Source organism: Rhipicephalus microplus, unplaced genomic scaffold (genome assembly GCF_043290135.1).
Source record: "Rhipicephalus microplus isolate Deutch F79 unplaced genomic scaffold, USDA_Rmic scaffold_296, whole genome shotgun sequence".
Lineage (NCBI taxonomy): Eukaryota > Metazoa > Arthropoda > Arachnida > Ixodida > Ixodidae > Rhipicephalus > Rhipicephalus microplus.
Window position 1 is genome coordinate 62,501 of NW_027464865.1, and position 14,261 is coordinate 76,761.

Sequence of the window (14,261 nt, forward strand, 5' to 3'; positions counted from 1 at the left end):
TAAGCTTCGCCAACGTTTCGCCAACTCGTGCGGGAGACTTTTTCCGCTTCGCGGCAAGTCGTCGCGCCGTGCTCTCCGCATCAACCGCGTACGCAGCGAACCGCAAACGTCGGGCGCAGCCTCCTCACCTCCCTGCGCTTTGCGCGCGAACGTTCCCTGTTCGCGCGGCAAAGCCTGGAGGAGGCACGGCCCCGCAGCGTGTTCGAGCGCCCGGTCTACGGGACACTCTGCTTACTTCGAGGGCAACAAGCGCAACGCAAGGCTGCGATCTCGCGCACTTTGCGCACGGCTGGAGAAGCTTTGCTGGCCGGCTTTCGCTCCTCGTGTTTACCGTGCGTTAAAGTTGCGCGTCCGTGGCTCTCGCAGCTCTTGCGCGCCCGGTCGCAGAGAGGAGTACGCAACCTCGACCGCACTTTCCCTGCAGGCTTCCTTCCGACTCGAAGTCCTGCGGCGGTCTCAACGAGGTGCCACATCCTCAATGCAGTCGGTCGCCCCCGTTTCGGTTGGGCTCTGGCACGACGGTCGCCACCGTCTCGCCCTTGAGTGGCCGCTGTTGGCGCTCGCTGTGAGGTGTTCAGCGTGCTGTCCGTGTTGCCGACGCGGTCAAAACGAGTCGACGGCTCACGTTCCCTTGTGCGCCGAAGGCTCTCTTGATATGTGATCCGACCCTCAGACAGACGAAGCCAAGGGAAGACCCAAGGCCGCAATGTGCGTTCAAAGAATCAGTGCTCAGTGTGTCCTGCAATTCACACCAAGTCTCGCAGCTGGCTGCGTTCTTCATCGACCCGAGAACCGAGTGATCCACCGCTTAGAGTCGTGAAAAAGTGTTTGTTCAATTCCGTACAGTCAAAACCAAACGTTTCTGGCACTCGGCCAAACAGTGGCCAAGAAGGGCGCTTTTCAGCGCACGCTTGGACTCCAAAACTCTGCCGCGCCTTTTTCGGCTGCCGCAAATCGAGCAAACGGTGTGTTTCGGACGGCGTTTCGCTTTCGCTACTTGCGAGTGCTTTCGTGGTCCACCCCTCTATAAATACTCGGGAGGCGTCGAAGCCGGTTCTCCAAGCCGGACCCGTAGGTATCGTTGTGTGCTCGCTCTCATTGGCCCGCCTAACCAGAAAATGCCTGCGGTACACCCATTTGGATAAGAGTGCACGCAGATGCGGGCCTCGACGGCTACACATTTCCTCGGGCGGCCGCCTCCCGGCCTCCGTGGAGCGCGGGATGCACGGTCCCATCGACAAGCCTCTCCCGTTTTTACCGTGGCGTCGCGGTTCACCACGGCAGGCGGGTCGGTCTCCTCCGCATAAAAAGGGGGACCCCCGCTTTTTGTTCCACGAAATCGCACAAGCTTTTTTCGCATCCACGGTTTGCCACCGCACACCAAAATGCCGATCCGGCTGCCTACTTTAGCCAACAGGTGGAGCCAGGCGCGCCGTACTTGCGCGGCACTTCCCACGTCCACCGAAGTCGGTGCCAAGGACCACTTTCGGCGCCGGAGCCGCGTACGAGCCTACTCGAGGCGGAAGAACGAAGCCAGCAAGGGCCTGGCCGCAAGTGCGTTCAATTGTCGGGACGTCCAAGTCCCTCGTTCTTCCGTGCTTCCTCTTTCGGCAAGTCGTTGCGGCACCTTCCCAAAGCGCGCAGACCCGCTAATCGCGACGAGCGCGACGTGGCCGTGCCGCCTTTCCCTCGGCAGCAAGCAAAACGCCTGGCAACGTCGACGCTCCCCTAACCGCGATCTCGCACCGTGTTTCGTGTGGCGAATTCAAAAGCCGGCCGGCGCTGCTGCAACCATTACGGTCGGTACGCATACGCCGCGGAGGGCGGGACGGTCATCGGAGCGTGCGGTTCCTCCATCGAGTACTGCGCACCTCGGCCGTCGCATCGCCGTGCCATGACCGGCCGCGCGTCAACGCGAACCGGTGCCAGCGAGATCCCTCGCCTGCAAGAACCGACCGGCAGCCTCCGTCACCCGAGGACGCGGAGGCGCTTGCCGCGGACGGCGGGACGGTATGCACTGGTGCACAGCGGACCCGTCACATCGCCAGTTCCTTGACCGACCGCCGACGCTTGTGCCGTTCCTCTCGTACTTGGCAGTCGCCGCGCGATTGTCGGGTCTCGTTCTTGCACGCTCGAACGGTCGGGAGGGCACTCGGCTAGCGTTTCGGGAACGCGCAGCCTCGCCTTCTACCGACGTAACCACGACTCGCCGTTCGCGCTCCGCCGCTCCTGTTTACAGTACTAGGCGGTCCCGCAGCGGTCGGGTCGCGCATTTCGAGCGCTTCGAGCCACGGTGCAGTGGCGGGTCGAAAGCCGACCTATGAGTGCGTTGCGCCGTTTGTACCCGCGTCCGCCACCTGGCCGACCGTCCAAGGTCGCGGTGTTGGCGTCCGCTGGGCGCAACAATTTGTCACGGGGTGCCGCTCCACATTCAGGCAGCCCCGTGGGGAAAAGCCGACCCCGCGTCCAAACGGGGTCAGCGGCAGAAAGTGTCGGGCGCAGACGCAGCTGAGGCGCTCACCCTTCACAATCCGTTAATGATCCTTCCGCAGGTTCACCTACGGAAACCTTGTTACGACTTTTACTTCCTCTAAATGATCAAGTTTGGTCATCTTTCCAACAGACCGGCGCAACCGAAAGGCCGCGCCGGACATCGGTCCGAAGACCTCACTAAATCATTCAATCGGTAGTAGCGACGGGCGGTGTGTACAAAGGGCAGGGACGTAATCAACGCGAGCTTATGACTCGCGCTTACTGGGAATTCCTCGTTCAAGGGGAACAATTGCAAGCCCCTATCCCAATCACGAAAGAAGTTCCACGGGTTACCCAGTCTTTTCAGACAGGGATAAAGACACGCTGCTTCCTTCAGTGTAGCGCGCGTGCGGCCCCGGACATCTAAGGGCATCACAGACCTGTTATTGCTCTGTTTCGTGCGGCTAGGAGCCGCTTGTCCCTCTAAGAAGGTTGTAAGGTGCTGGGAACCCCGCACCTATTTAATAGGCTAGAGTCTCGTTCGTTATCGGAATTAACCAGACAAATCGCTCCACCAACTAAGAACGGCCATGCACCACCATCCACCGAATCAAGAAAGAGCTCTCAATCTGTCAATCCTCCCAGTGTCCGGGCCGGGTAAGTTTTCCCGTGTTGAGTCAAATTAAGCCGCAGGCTCCACTCCTGGTGGTGCCCTTCCGTCAATTCCTTTAAGTTTCAGCTTTGCAACCATACTTCCCCCGGAACCCAAATACTTTGGTTTCCCGGAAGCTGCCCGCCGAGTCATTTGAGTAACTCAGGCGGATCGCTGGTTGGCATCGTTTATGGTCAGAACTAGGGCGGTATCTGATCGCCTTCGAACCTCTGACTTTCGTTCTTGATCAATGAAAACATTCTTGGCAAATGCTTTCGCAGTAGTTCGTCTTGCGACGGTCCAAGAATTTCACCTCTAGCGCCGCAATACGAATGCCCCCGTCCGTCCCTCTTAATCATTACCTCGTATTCCAAAAACCAACAGAACAGAAACGAGGTCTTGTTCTATTATTCCATGCAAGTTTATTCAGGCGACTCGCCTGCGTTGAGCACTCTAATTTTTTCAAAGTAAAAGCACCGGCCATCTCGAGGCACACAATGAAGTGCACCAAGAAAGAACCGGCATGATGTTCAGTCCGAGCCGTCGCATCGGGTAGATGCACTACTCGTCTGGAACTGAGATCCAACTACGAGCTTTTTAACCGCAGCAGCTTTAGTATACGCTATTGGAGCTGGAATTACCGCGGCTGCTGGCACCAGACTTGCCCTCCAATTGATCCTCGTTAAAGGATTTAGAGTGTACTCATTTCAATTACGGGGCCTCAAAAGAGTCCCGTATTGTTATTTTTCGTCACTACCTCCCCGTGCCGGGAGTGGGTAATTTGCGCGCCTGCTGCCTTCCTTGGATGTGGTAGCCGTTTCTCAGGCTCCCTCTCCGGAATCGAACCCTGATTCTCCGTTACCCGTAACAACCATGGTAAGCAAGTAACCTACCATCGAAAGTTGATAAGGCAGACACTTGAAAGAAACGTCGCCGGCTCGTGGCCATGCGATCAGCACAAAGTTATCCAGAGTCACCACACAATACGGGCCGAAACCCGATCGATCTTGGTCTAATAAAAGCACCCGTTACCCAAAGGGCTCCAGGCTCACTGCATGTATTAGCTCTAGAATTGCCACAGTTATCCAAGTAGGAAGAAACGATCTAAGGAACCATAACTGATTTAATGAGCCATTCGCGGTTTCGCCTTATTTCGGCATGTACTTAGACATGCATGGCTTAATCTTTGAGACAAGCATATGATTACTGGCAGGATCAACCAGGTAATCGTTCGACTGCGCGTCCGTCCTCGCCTTCGGCGGGCCGGACGCAGTCTGTGTGCGGCGGAGGCCACCTTCAGGCGCCCCAACACGCTTATTTTGCACTCCGAGATGACGGCGTTCGAGCTCGCTACGGCACAACCTTCCCGAAAGACGAGTGGGAGCCGTGCGGCAAGAAGCACGTTCATGCTCGCTCTTTTTCGTTGCATCGACTCGGTCGCGCCGTGCGGGTTGCCCAAGCCCGCTGCACTGTCGGTGGACCGGCCGGAACTAGCAACGGAGCCGAGACTGCAAAGCCGCCAGACGACGGGTCACGCCCGCGTCTTCGGCGCTTTCGCATCTGAATCGCCCGAGGACGACACGGAACACACCTCGATATCGTGGTAAAACGGCACCGTCCGACAACCAGCCCCTAACGCATCAAGCGGATGAGGCTGCAGACGACTGCCGTGGATTCCCCTGGAGCAGACCCGAGGACACGCTTGACGAGGCCGAAGCCCGCCGCATATCAGACACCCGGTCGCTTTCGCGTACGCCGCTCACGAGAACCCCCACATAATAGCAGCGATAAGTACCCAGACCTCCTTGGGCACTAATACGAGCGTACTCGAGAAAATTTCACCGCGGGTGTGCCCCGAAACGTGTGGCACGTTGAGCGTGCCACAAGTCTACGTCGCTCTCAAACCCGCCGAGGTCGTAGAATTTGCGACCCTACTCACGAAATTCCCACCGAGGATACGGCCGCAAACGTACCGCACCTTGGGTAGGCCACGAGTTTGTGCAACACTACGCTGACGGCACAGCACCGAGGTCGTGCGCGCACGCACGGGAAAATTCCGCCGCGGTTTCTGCCGAAAACGTGAGGCACCACGACTCTCCGCAAGTTCGCGTCGACTGCGAAAGACCGAAGTCGTGAACGACGTGTCCGCTACTCGCCGCCGACACGCTGGACACCAAACGTACAACGACTCGACGGCGTCGTAGAGGCCCACGACGCGGTTTTCCTTAACGACGTCTCGGCGTGGCACCGACAGGTTAGAACGGCCGACCAACGTTCCCTGTCCGCCGTTCGGCTCAGTCGAAGGGCTCGGCGACTTCGGCAACGCTGCGAAGCCGCACGGTGACGCACGCCATGTCCCCATTTTTTTTTTTTTTTCTTTCTGCGTCTGCCGGGGTGCCCCTATAATAGCAGCGATAAGCACCCAGACCGCCGTGGGTCGCTCGCCCCGGCTGACGTGGTTTTTCGTACTCCTGCGGCGGTCGCCGTCAAGCACGTCCAAATACGCTACTTTCGTGGGCGCATTCACGCTCTTTCGCTTCGCCGGAGTGCCAGCACTCACTCTGCCAAAAACGGCGAACATCCGAGCGGCGGTTCCCACTTTTGCGTCGGCGTCGCAAACCCCGCCCCGGCAGACGAGGTTTGCCGTACTCGTGCGACGGTGGCCGGCGGGCACGTCGAAAGACGCCGATATCGTGCGCGAATTGGCGCACCTTGGCTTCACCGGAGTGCCGCCACTGACTCCTCCAAAAACGGCGAAGATCCGAGCGGCGCTTCCCACTTTCGCATCGGCGTCCCGAACTCCGCCCCGGCTGACGCGGTTTACCGTACTCGTGCGACGGTCGCCGGCGAGCACGTGGAAAGACGCCGATATCGTGCCCGAATCGGCTCCGTTCGGCTTCGCCGGAGTGCCAGCACTGGCTCGGCGAAAGACGACGAACATCCGAGCGACGGTTCTCACTATTGCGTACGCGTCGCAAACCCCGCCCCGGCAGACGCACTTTGCCGTACTCGTGCGACGGTCGCCGGCGAGCACGTAGAAAGACGCCGATATCGTGCCGGAATCGGCCCCGTTTGGCTTCGCCGGAGTGCCAGCACTCACTCGGCCACAAACGGCGAACATCCGAGCGGCGGTTCCCACTTAGCCGTCGGCGTCCCGAACTCCGCCCCGGCAGACGCGGTTGCCGAGCTCGTGCGACTAGCGACCGCGAAGCCGTCTCGCGACGCCGCTTTCGTGCGCGGCTCCCACTGCGACCTGGGTCACCCGAGGTCGACGAGCAAGAAAGAATGTCGAAAAAAAATTTTTTTTTTTTTTGCGTCTGCCGGGGTGCCCCTATAATAGCAGCGATAAGCACCCAGACCGCCATGGGTCGCTCGCCCCGGCTGACGTGGTTTTTCGTTTTCCTGCGGTGGTCGTCGTCAAGCACGTCCAAACACGCCACTTTCGTGGGCGCATTCGCGCTCTTTCGCTTCGCCGGAGTGCCAGCACTCACTCTGCCAAAAACGGCGAACATCCTAGTGGCGGTTCCCACTTTTGCGTCGGCGTCGCCAACCCCGCCCCGGCATACGCGGTTTGCCGTACTCGTGCGGCGGTGGCCGGCGGGCACGTCGAAAGACACCGATATCGTGCGCGAGTCGATGCTTCTTGGTCTCGCAGGAGGGCCGCCACTCACTCCTGCAAAAACGGCGAAGATCCGAGCGGCGCTTCCCACTTTTTCGTCGGCATCGCAAACCTCGCCCCGGCAGACGCGCTTTGCCGTACTCGTGCGACGGTCGCCGGCGAGCACGTCGAAATACGCCGATATCGTGCCCGAATCGGCCCCGTTTCGCTTCGCCGGAGTGCCAGCACTCACTCGGCCAAAAACGGCGAACATCCGAGCAGCGGTACCCACTTAGCCGTCGGCATCCCGAACTCCGCGCCGGCTGACGCGGTTGCCGAGCTCGTGCGACTAGCGACCGCGAACGCGTCTCGCGACGCCGCTTTCGTGCGCGGCTCCCATTGCGACCTGGGTTACCCGAGCTCGACCAGCAAAAAAGAAGGTCGAAAAAAAATTTTTTTTTTCTGCGTCTGCCGGGGTGCCCCTATAATAGCAGCGATAAGCACCCAGACCGCCGTGGGTCGCTCGCCCCGGCTGACGTGGTTTTTCGTACTCCTGCAGCGGTCGCCGTCAAGCACGTCCAAATACGCCACTTTCGTGGGCGCTTTCGCGCTCTTTCGCGTCGCCGGTGTGCCAGCACTCACTCTGCCAAAAACGGCGAACATCCTAGTGGCGGTTCCCACTTTTGCGTCGGCGTCGCCAACCCCGCCCCGGCATACGCGGTTTGCCGTACTCGTGCGGCGGTGGCCGGCGGGCACGTCGAAAGACACCGATATCGTGCGCGAGTCGATGCTTCTTGGTCTCGCAGGAGGGCCGCCACTCACTCCTGCAAAAACGGCGAAGATCCGAGCGGCGCTTCCCACTTTTTCGTCGGCATCGCAAACCTCGCCCCGGCAGACGCGCTTTGCCGTACTCGTGCGACGGTCGCCGGCGAGCACGTCGAAATACGCCGATATCGTGCCCGAATCGGCCCCGTTTCGCTTCGCCGGAGTGCCAGCACTCACTCGGCCAAAAACGGCGAACATCCGAGCAGCGGTACCCACTTAGCCGTCGGCATCCCGAACTCCGCGCCGGCTGACGCGGTTGCCGAGCTCGTGCGACTAGCGACCGCGAACGCGTCTCGCGACGCCGCTTTCGTGCGCGGCTCCCATTGCGACCTGGGTTACCCGAGCTCGACCAGCAAAAAAGAAGGTCGAAAAAAAATTTTTTTTTTCTGCGTCTGCCGGGGTGCCCCTATAATAGCAGCGATAAGCACCCAGACCGCCGTGGGTCGCTCGCCCCGGCTGACGTGGTTTTTCGTACTCCTGCAGCGGTCGCCGTCAAGCACGTCCAAATACGCCACTTTCGTGGGCGCTTTCGCGCTCTTTCGCGTCGCCGGTGTGCCAGCACTCACTCTGCCAAAAACGGCCAACATCCGAGCGGCGGTTCCCACTTTTGCGTCGGCGTCGTAAACCCCGCCCCGGCAGACGCGGTTTGCCCTACTCGTTCGACGGTCGCCGGCGAGCGCGTCGAAAGACGCCGATATCGTGCGCTAATTGGCGCTCCTTGGCTTCTCCGGAGTGCCGCCACTCACTCCTCCAAAAACGGCGAAGATCCGAGCGGCGTTCTCCACTTTCGCATCGGCGTCCCGAACTCCGCCCGGGCTGACGCGGTTTACCGTACTCGTGCGACGGTCGCCGCCGGGCACGTCGAAAGACGCCGATATCGTGCCGTAATCGGCCCCGTTTGGCTTCGCCCGAGTGCCAGCACTCACTCGGCCAAAAACGGCGAACATCCGAGCAGCGTTTCCCACTTTCGCATCGGCGTCCCGAAGCCCGCCCCGGCAGACGCGGTTTGCCCTACTCGAGCGACGGTCGCCGGCGATCACGTCGAAAGGCGCCGAATTCGTGCACGAATCGATGCTTCTTGGTCTCGCAGGAGGGCCGCCACTCACTCCTGCAAAAACGGCGAAGATCCGAGTTGCGCTTCCCACTTTTTCGTCGGCGTCCCGAACTACGCCCCGGCTGACGCGGTTTACCGTACTCGTGCGACGGTCGCCGGCGGGCACTTCAAAATACGCCGATTTCGTGGGCGCATTCACGCTGTTTCGCTTCCCCGGAGTGCCAACACTCACTCTGCCGAAAGCGGCGATCATCCGAGCGGCGGTTCCCACTTTTGCGTCGGCTTCGCAAACGGCGCCCCGGCAGACGCGCTCGTGCGACGTACTCGTGCGACGGTCGCCGGCGAGCACGTCGAAAGACGCCGATATCGTGCTCGAATCGACCCCGTTTCGCTTCGCCGGAGTGCTGCCAGTCACGGCGCAGAAAACGGCGAACAAGTGTTTTTTTTTTTTTTTTCCTAGAATTTGTGTTATAGAAGGCACATTTGATATCGGACGATAATTTTCAACTTTATCACGCGCACCGATTTTCGTGTAGAGGTTTGCAAGTTTATGGGAATTTCTCCACTTGGAATAATGCGATTTAGTAGTACTACGAGAACTTCATGGATGTACTCAAGGGTACGGGGCAAGTCAGTTACGTCAACACCTGCAGATTTTTTACACTTCAAACTGAAAATTGTTGGTTGTGAGTCCTCGTGTGATATTAAAGGCCGATTCGCTAACACATAGAACAAAGAAAGAAAGGAAGAAAAAACGCCCGCGCTCGCTCAAGAAACCTGGGTTCGCAACAAGTGGCAACAACAAGCAACCGAGCGAGTGCGCCAAAACCCGTGGCGGCCGAACAAACGCGAAGTCCCAACCGCGTCAGCCGGGGCGGCACGGGACAGGAAAAATCACTTCAGCCGGGGCGGCGGGGCACCGAATAAACCTCGTCACCTCGTCGCAGGATAAAAGAGGAAACAAAAAGTCTAAACAGCGTCTGCTGGAGCGAATGCGTAATAAAACAACAACAACAACAAAAAAAAAAACACCCGCGCTCAAGAAGTCTGCAATCCTCACAAAAGGCGACTGTGACCGAGCAGCGTCAGCCGGGGCCGTGCGGAAACGGAAAAACCGCGACTACCGGGGCGTCGAGGCACCGAAAAATCCACTTCAGCCGCGGCGAAAAAAAAAAACAAAAAGAAAGACGGAGGGGGGGGGGGAACCACGTCTGCCGGGGCGAAGGAAAAAAAAAAACGCGTCTGCCGGGGCGAGCCCGGGTGCGGCACCACCGGGAAAACTGTGGCAAACAGACATGGCGATCGAGTGAGTGGGCCGCCAGCCAGGCTCAGCCAAAAAGTGCAAAGTCCGAACTGCGTCAGCCGGGGCGGCAAAAACCGCGTCAGCCGGGGCGGCGCAAAAAACCGCGTCTGCCGGGGCGGCACGAAACCGCGTCAGCCGGGGCGGGGCGAAAACTGCGTCAGCCGGGGCGAAAAGAAAAAAAAAACGCGTCTGCCGGGGCAAGCCCGGGTGCGGCACCACCGGGAAAACTGTGGCAAACAGACATGGCGATCGAGTGAGTGGGCCGCCAGCCAGGCACAGCCGAAAAGTGCAAAGTCCGAACCGTGTCAGCCGGGGCGACGCAAAAACCGCGTCAGCCGGGGCGGCGCGAAAACCGCGTCAGCCGGGGCGGCACGAAACCGCGTCAGCCGGGGCGGCGCGAAAACTGCGTCAGCCGGGGCGGCGCGAAAACCTCGTCAGCCGGGGCGAGCGAAAAGGGGGGGGGGGGGAACCACGTCTGCCGGGGCGAAAGAAAAAAAAAACGCGTCTGCCGGGGCGAGCCCGGGTGCGGCACCACCGGGAAGACTGTGGCAAACAGACATGGCGATCGAGTGAGTGGGCCGCCAGCCAGGCTCAGCCCAAAAAGTGCCAAGTCCGAACTGCGTCAGCCGGGGCGGCAAAAACCGCGTCAGCCGGGGCGGCGCGAAAACCGCGTCTGCCGGGGCGGCGCGAAAACTGCGTCAGCCGGGGCGAGCCCGGGTGCGGCACCACCGGGAAAACTGTGGCTAACAGACATGGCGATCGAGTGAGTGGGCCACCAGCCAGGCTCAGCCAAAAAGTGCCAAGTCCGAACTGCGTCAGCCGGGGCGGCAGAAACCGCGTCAGCCGGGGCGGCGCAAAAAAACCGCGTCTGCCGGGGCGGCACGAAACCGCGTCAGCCGGGGCGGCGCGAAAACTGCGTCAGCCGGGGCGAAAGAAAAAAAAAACGCGTCTGCCGGGGCGAGCCCGGGTGCGGCACCACCGGGAAAACTGTGGCAAACAGACATGGCGATCGAGTGAGTGGGCCGCCAGCCAGGCACAGCCGAAAAGTGCTAAGTCCGAACTGCGTCTGCCGGGGCGGCACGAAACCGCGTCAGCCGGGGCGGCGCGAAAACCGCGTCTGCCGGGGCGGCACGAAACCGCGTCAGCCGGGGCGGCGCGAAAACTGCGTCAGCCGGGGCGGCGCGAAAACCTCGTCAGCCGGGGCGAGCGAAAAGGGGGGGGGGGGGAACCACGTCTGCCGGGGCGAAAGAAAAAAAAAACGCGTCTGCCGGGGCGAGCCCGGGTGCGGCACCACCGGGAAGACTGTGGCAAACAGACATGGCGATCGAGTGAGTGGGCCGCCAGCCAGGCTCAGCCCAAAAAGTGCCAAGTCCGAACTGCGTCAGCCGGGGCGGCAAAAACCGCGTCAGCCGGGGCGGCGCGAAAACCGCGTCTGCCGGGGCGGCGCGAAAACTGCGTCAGCCGGGGCGAGCCCGGGTGCGGCACCACCGGGAAAACTGCGGCTAACAGACATGGCGATCGAGTGAGTGGGCCACCAGCCAGGCTCAGCCAAAAAGTGCCAAGTCCGAACTGCGTCAGCCGGGGCGGCAAAAACCGCGTCAGCCGGGGCGGCGCAAAAAAACCGCGTCTGCCGGGGCGGCACGAAACCGCGTCAGCCGGGGCGGCGCGAAAACTGCGTCAGCCGGGGCGAAAGAAAAAAAAAACGCGTCTGCCGGGGCGAGCCCGGGTGCGGCACCACCGGGAAAACTGTGGCAAACAGACATGGCGATCGAGTGAGTGGGCCGCCAGCCAGGCACAGCCGAAAAGTGCTAAGTCCGAACTGCGTCTGCCGGGGCGGCACGAAACCGCGTCAGCCGGGGCGGCGCGAAAACCGCGTCTGCCGGGGCGGCACGAAACCGCGTCAGCCGGGGCGGCGCGAAAACTGCGTCAGCCGGGGCGAGCCCGGGTGCGGCACCACCGGGAAAACTGTGGCAAACAGACATGGCGATCGAGTGAGTGGGCCGCCAGCCAGGCACAGCCGAAAAGTGCTAAGTCCGAACTGCGTCTGCCGGGGCGGCACGAAACCGCGTCAGCCGGGGCGGCGCGAAAACCGCGTCTGCCGGGGCGGCACGAAACCGCGTCAGCCGGGGCGGCGCGAAAACTGCGTCAGCCGGGGCGAGCCCGGGTGCGGCACCACCGGGAAAACTGTGGCAAACAGACATGGCGATCGAGTGAGTGGGCCGCCAGCCAGGCACAGCCGAAAAGTGCCAAGTCCGAACTGCGTCAGCCGGGGCGGCAAAAACCGCGTCAGCCGGGGCGGCGCAAAAAACCGCGTCTGCCGGGGCGGCACGAAACCGCGTCAGCCGGGGCGGCGCGAAAACTGCGTCAGCCGGGGCGGCGCGAAAACCTCGTCAGCCGGGGCGAGCGAAAAGGGGGGGGGGGAACCACGTCTGCCGGGGCGAAAGAAAAAAAAAACGCGTCTGCCGGGGCGAGCCCGGGTGCGGCACCACCGGGAAGACTGTGGCAAACAGACATGGCGATCGAGTGAGTGGGCCGCCAGCCAGGCACAGCCGAAAAGTGCTAAGTCCGAACTGCGTCTGCCGGGGCGGCACGAAACCGCGTCAGCCGGGGCGGCGCGAAAACCGCGTCTGCCGGGGCGGCACGAAACCGCGTCAGCCGGGGCGGCGCGAAAACTGCGTCAGCCGGGGCGAGCCCGGGTGCGGCACCACCGGGAAAACTGTGGCAAACAGACATGGCGATCGAGTGAGTGGGCCGCCAGCCAGGCACAGCCGAAAAGTGCCAAGTCCGAACCGTGTCAGCCGGGGCGACGCAAAAACCGCGTCAGCCGGGGCGGCGCGAAAACCGCGTCAGCCGGGGCGGCACGAAACCGCGTCAGCCGGGGCGGCGCGAAAACTGCGTCAGCCGGGGCGGCGCGAAAACCTCGTCAGCCGGGGCGAGCGAAAAGGGGGGGGGGGGGAACCACGTCTGCCGGGGCGAAAGAAAAAAAAAACGCGTCTGCCGGGGCGAGCCCGGGTGCGGCACCACCGGGAAGACTGTGGCAAACAGACATGGCGATCGAGTGAGTGGGCCGCCAGCCAGGCTCAGCCCAAAAAGTGCCAAGTCCGAACTGCGTCAGCCGGGGCGGCAAAAACCGCGTCAGCCGGGGCGGCGCGAAAACCGCGTCTGCCGGGGCGGCGCGAAAACTGCGTCAGCCGGGGCGAGCCCGGGTGCGGCACCACCGGGAAAACTGTGGCTAACAGACATGGCGATCGAGTGAGTGGGCCACCAGCCAGGCTCAGCCAAAAAGTGCCAAGTCCGAACTGCGTCAGCCGGGGCGGCAAAAACCGCGTCAGCCGGGGCGGCGCAAAAAAACCGCGTCTGCCGGGGCGGCACGAAACCGCGTCAGCCGGGGCGGCGCGAAAACTGCGTCAGCCGGGGCGAAAGAAAAAAAAAACGCGTCTGCCGGGGCGAGCCCGGGTGCGGCACTACCGGGAAAACTGTGGCAAACAGACATGGCGATCGAGTGAGTGGGCCGCCAGCCAGGCACAGCCGAAAAGTGCTAAGTCCGAACTGCGTCTGCCGGGGCGGCACGAAACCGCGTCAGCCGGGGCGGCGCGAAAACCGCGTCTGCCGGGGCGGCACGAAACCGCGTCAGCCGGGGCGGCGCGAAAACTGCGTCAGCCGGGGCGAGCCCGGGTGCGGCACCACCGGGAAAACTGTGGCAAACAGACATGGCGATCGAGTGAGTGGGCCGCCAGCCAGGCACAGCCGAAAAGTGCTAAGTCCGAACTGCGTCTGCCGGGGCGGCACGAAACCGCGTCAGCCGGGGCGGCGCGAAAACCGCGTCTGCCGGGGCGGCACGAAACCGCGTCAGCCGGGGCGGCGCGAAAACTGCGTCAGCCGGGGCGAGCCCGGGTGCGGCACCACCGGGAAAACTGTGGCAAACAGACATGGCGATCGAGTGAGTGGGCCGCCAGCCAGGCACAGCCGAAAAGTGCCAAGTCCGAACTGCGTCAGCCGGGGCGGCAAAAACCGCGTCAGCCGGGGCGGCGCAAAAAACCGCGTCTGCCGGGGCGGCACGAAACCGCGTCAGCCGGGGCGGCGCGAAAACTGCGTCAGCCGGGGCGAAAGAAAAAAAAAAACGCGTCTGCCGGGGCGAGCCCGGGTGCGGCACCACCGGGAAAACTGTGGCAAACAGACATGGCGATCGAGTGAGTGGGCCGCCAGCCAGGCACAGCCGAAAAGTGCTAAGTCCGAACTGCGTCTGCCGGGGCGGCACGAAACCGCGTCAGCCGGGGCGGCGCGAAAACCGCGTCTGCCGGGGCGGCACGAAACCGCGTCAGCCGGGGCGGCGCGAAAACTGCGTCAGCCGGGGCGA

At 62.0% G+C, this 14,261-nt stretch overlaps 2 non-coding genes across 2 annotated transcripts; both read right to left on the reverse strand.

Annotated features, from left to right (window-relative positions):
• Nucleotides 1-663: 663 nt before the first annotated feature.
• On the reverse strand, nt 664-816 carry LOC142793245 (5.8S ribosomal RNA). The gene has a single exon (XR_012891550.1). It is a non-coding gene; the product is annotated as a 5.8S ribosomal RNA (ribosomal RNA).
• Nucleotides 817-2,535: 1,719 nt separating this feature from the next.
• On the reverse strand, nt 2,536-4,350 carry LOC142793234 (small subunit ribosomal RNA). Its single transcript, XR_012891539.1, has one exon. It is a non-coding gene; the product is annotated as a small subunit ribosomal RNA (ribosomal RNA).
• Between the last annotated feature and the right edge of the window lie 9,911 nt (nt 4,351-14,261).